The sequence below is a fragment of the Lactuca virosa genome, chromosome 1, assembly GCF_052849685.1.
Source record: "Lactuca virosa cultivar CGN04683 chromosome 1, Lactuca_virosa_CGN04683_v6, whole genome shotgun sequence".
Taxonomy (NCBI): Eukaryota; Viridiplantae; Streptophyta; class Magnoliopsida; order Asterales; family Asteraceae; genus Lactuca; species Lactuca virosa.
This window is the reverse complement of record NC_136426.1, coordinates 204,209,695-204,214,480: the sequence shown is the minus strand read 5'-3', so window position 1 is coordinate 204,214,480 and position 4,786 is coordinate 204,209,695.

Sequence of the window (4,786 nt, the reverse complement as noted above, 5' to 3'; positions counted from 1 at the left end):
ACAACTCTTACTACTGAGATGAGTATATCTGGGATTTTCTTGACCAAATCCGAGATAAACAAGAAGCTACTCAATGCTCTCCCAAGGTCATGGGACATGAATGTTGCTGTGATTAAGAAGACCAAGGATCTGAATCGCCTTACTCTTGTTGAAATAATGACGATCATCAAAGCTTGTGATATTGATGATAAACAGCGAGAGATTAACCATGTGAGCTCGTATTCGACTGCAAATCTCGGAATCTCCTCTAACAATGCTCTTTCATCAGTTATCTCTTCCTCAGGTCAAGGATTTTCTGTTCAACAACCTCAGTTTCAAACCTTCACTACTGCGTCATCCATGCCTAACTCTCAAAGCCAGCCATTTATTACTCCACAAGCTGTTTCTTCTTCCTATGTACCAGTTGTAGCCTCTTCCTTAAACACAAAGGAAAGTGATGAAAATCTTGCTCTCGCTACAGGACTTGTTAACTGCTATAATGCTTTTGTAGCTGGAGAGCTTCCACCTCAGTTGTCATTTGCTCATCTGGACCAGATTCATCCAGAAGATGTGGAAAAGATGGGTATCACATGGCAAATTGCTATGGCAGTGTTCAGGGCGAAGCAGTTTGCAAAGAAGACAAGGAAAAATAACTGGGGAATGAATGCTGATAAGAAGGTGGGGTTCAATAAGGGAAAGTGGCGATGTTTCAACTGTCACGAGCCAAGTCATTTTTCTCGTGAGTGACCAAAACCGGATCGAAGACTGAATAGTGACAGAATAATGGTTGCGGTGGGAAACAATCGTGGAGGTGATGTGGCCAATGGTGAGACTGCTATGGTTGCTCAGTCATTTCACTAGGAGGACCAGATTCAGGCTCTGAACATTTCAAAACCTGAAAATGCTCACTCGGTTCAAATCTATGATGACGCTCCCCTGAAGAATTATACAGCTGATCCTGAAGAGTAGATGATGGAGCTGCAGTTTGCACTGATGGTATCTTCTACTTCCGAGCCTAAGAAACATGAGGTAAATCTACCTTCTTGTTCTCAGGCATGTACTGAATATGTTAAACTTCTTCATGACGAAATACAATTATTACGTAGAGAAGTAGAGGATCTTAGATATGAGGGCTATCAACTTAGAAAAGGACAAAAACCCCTAAAGGCCCAGTTAGAGACAAAAATAAAGGACTTTAAGAGAATTCAGACAGAATACAGTGAAAAATGTGTATTTTATGATTATATTAAGAGACAGAATGATGAGTTAATTATTGAGCTTGATCCATTAAAATAACATTTTGAAACTGCAAATTTTGATTTTAAAAAGTTTGATGTATCAAGCGAGGTAGTTGCCAATATGATTGACCATTGCCTACAGTTCAAACGAAACCAGCAAAAGGGTTTAGGATACGATAATTTACCTCCTCCTTTTAATCATAATTATCAGTATCAACCCTTGTCTAAAGAAGAGATTGCCAACGAACCATTTATGGTTTATGGCAAGCCATCCGGTTTTGTTTCAGGAGGATTTATTAATGTTGAAAGTACTAACGTTTCTACTTCCCCTGCAGATCAATTCTTAGATCAAGTAAAGCAAGAAGTTGGAGAATTTGTTTCATATAATAAAACTGAGTCTGATTCTGATGTTTTTGCTTCTGAGTTAAAAATGACAATGTTTTTTGTGATGCTTCCACAGCTGCTCCTGTTGAACTTAATTTCTTTGAAATGTTTGATGAATTATTTGTTGATTCTGATGTTTGTGATGCTTCTAATGAAAACACATCAATTCCACAAGTCACACCATCTGATGCACCCTCACTTATCTCACAACCTGTTTCTCATACATGTTCTCGTGAGAAGAGTAAGAGTGTCAGTCAAGAAAATAAATCTGAGAAATGTAGTACCAGTTCTAGTAATAATAAACAGATTTGTTTTAATTGTGGTATTGGCGGACATATAGCTTGGAATTGTCAAAATAGGATGTTTGTAAACTATATGTCGCCAAGAGGAGAGAACGAATCTAGAGGAAGGTCTTTAATTAGAAAGTCCCCTAGAACTCGCTCTCAGGATGATGATTGGAAGGATGATCGAAGAAGAAAAAGGGCGGTTTTTCAAAAGAATAAAAAGGTTTTTCATAACAAAGTTCCAAACAGTTTGCCAAAACCGAACAAGGCTCCGCCAAGATCGGTTTCGTCAAAGAGCAGTTCTGGATCTTCAACCACTTCTGGTAGAACATCCAGAGGCTCAGTGCAAACTGAGAAGAAACAAATTTCAAAACCATCTGTGATTGTTAGAAAACCTAAATATCATTGGATGCCCAAATCAATTTCCAATCAATCATCAACATCCTCTGAAAAGCTTAGAAATGATGATTTAGAATCGAAAGTTTTGAAAGATAAATCAGACAAAGTGAAAAGGCAACCCAGGACAGTGATGACCTGGGTTCCCAAATCTAAGTGATCCCACTCATTTTGCAGGGACAGTTGCGGAGGAATGTCGTCCGTCCTTGGTACGTCGACATCGGCTGCTCCCGGCATATGACAGGAGATATCTCCCAATTGAGCAACATTCAATCTTTTAATGGGGGATATGTTTCATTTGCGGGCAGAGAAGGTGGCAAGATCACTCAGAGAGGAACCGTTACAAATGGAGTGCTAAGTTTTGAGAACGTCAACTTTGCTCCTGAGTTAATGCACAGCTTGTTGAGTGTTTCCCAGATTTGTGACAAAGGATATTCTACACATTTCACCGACAAGGAGTGCTTGATTCTCAAGCCAGGCATTGTCATCCCAGAAGAGTGGATTCTTGTCAAATCTAAGCGGGATGGGAATGCTTACATTATCGACATGAATAGCAACATTCCTGAACATGTCACTTGCCTCTTTTCGAAGGTCTCAGAACAAAATGCACTGTTGTGGCACCGAAGACTCGGTCATGCTAACGCTAAAAACCTAAATCGTCTTGCAAAGAATGAGATGGTCTGCGGCTTGCCTGTCAGAGACTTTATCACTTTTGAGAAGTGTGTCATGCGCCCAAGGAAAACATCATAGAAAATCACACCTGCCAAAACAGGTTAATTCAATAAGTCAGGTGCTCCAATTATTGCATATGGACTTATTTGGTCCGGTCAACGTCCTGAGCATCAACAGAAGCTCGTATTGTCTAGTTGTGGTCGATGATTTCTCTCGTTTTACGTGGGTCTTCTTCTTATCCAACAAATGTGGAGTTGATGATCTGATAAAGAAGTTCATTATGATGATTGAGAACCAGACCAACAACCGGGTGAAGGCGCTTCGTACTGATAATGAAACAGAGTTCAAGAATGCAGTTCTTGATCATTTTTGCACAAAAAAGGGAATTATGCATCAATACAGCTCTGCTCACACGCCTCAACAAAATCGTGTTGCTGAGAAGAGAAATAGAACATTGAAAGACGCCGCAAGGACGATGCTGTGTGACTCCAAGTTACCTGTTTTCTTTTGGGCTGAGACGATTAACACTGCTTGTTACGTTCAGAATCGTGTTTTAATCAACAAAGCTCAGATGAAGACACCGTACGAGATTCTATATAGTTATAAGCCGTCAGTCAGTCATTTCCGTGTATTTGACTGCCCTTGCACCCTTCTTCACCAGGAGTCCAACCCAAAGTTCAATGCCAAAGCCGATGATTGTTATTTCGTAGGATATGCTGCGCGCACCGCGTATAGGGTTTACAACAAGAAGACTAAGCAGATTGTCGAATCCTATGACGTGCGCTGGTTGGAGGAGAATGAAACGGACGCTCGAGTGGGTCCTGACTGGTTATTTGATTACACATCGCTTTTCAAATCCTTAAATGTGTCTTCAGATGGCATATGGATCCTCCTCTGGTTAGAAGATTGTTTCTGAAGATGAAGACGAAGAAGTTGTTTACAGACCTCCAACGGTACCACTTGAGGGGGAGTCATCTGCTTCACCTGAGGGGGAGTCATCTGTTCGACTTGGTAGTCCAGAGTCTCCAGTTCGAAATGGTACTCCCGATGGTGATACTACACCTCTTACCCCAGTTGAAAGAGAGTTCATGTCTAGAGATACTTCCGCTGTCACTTCAACTTTTATGGAACTACTCTTTCCTGAAGAAATTGCTAATGAGTTTGTAGCAGATTCATCTAATGTGGATCAATCATCAAATGATGGAGGTTTCAACATTCACACTCTTCCCGTTTCACTCAATGATATCAGCCAACACATACCTTCAAGAATTCAACGCGATCATCCGATCGAAAACATCATTGGTTAGCTGGGTGATGAAGTTAAAACCAGAAGTCAGAGTGGAGATGTCAATACGTGTCTCTATTCTTGCTTTATCTCTCAAATAGAGCCCAAGAATGTTGAAATGGCTCTGAATGAGCCCAGCTGGGTAGATGCTATGCATGAAGAGCTAAATCAATTTGAAAAGCTCGGGGTTTGGAAATTGGTTGAGTTACCAAACGGAAAAAGGTCTCTTGACACACGCTGGGTCTATCGAAACAAGCAGGATGATTCTGGTGTTATAGTGCGCAATAAAGCAAGAATGGTGGTTCGTGGGTTTCGACAAGTCGAGGGTCTTGATTACACTGAGGTTTATGCTCCAGTGGCTCGCTTGGAGGCTATTCGTATCTTCTTTGCATATGCTTCCTACATGAACTTCATGGTTTACCAAATGGATGTCAAGACAGCCTTCTTGTATGGCAAGGTGAAGTAAGAAATCTATGTTGATCAGCCCCCTGGGTTCGTTAACTCAAAGTTTCCTAATCATGTCTACAAGTTGGACAAGGCATTGTATG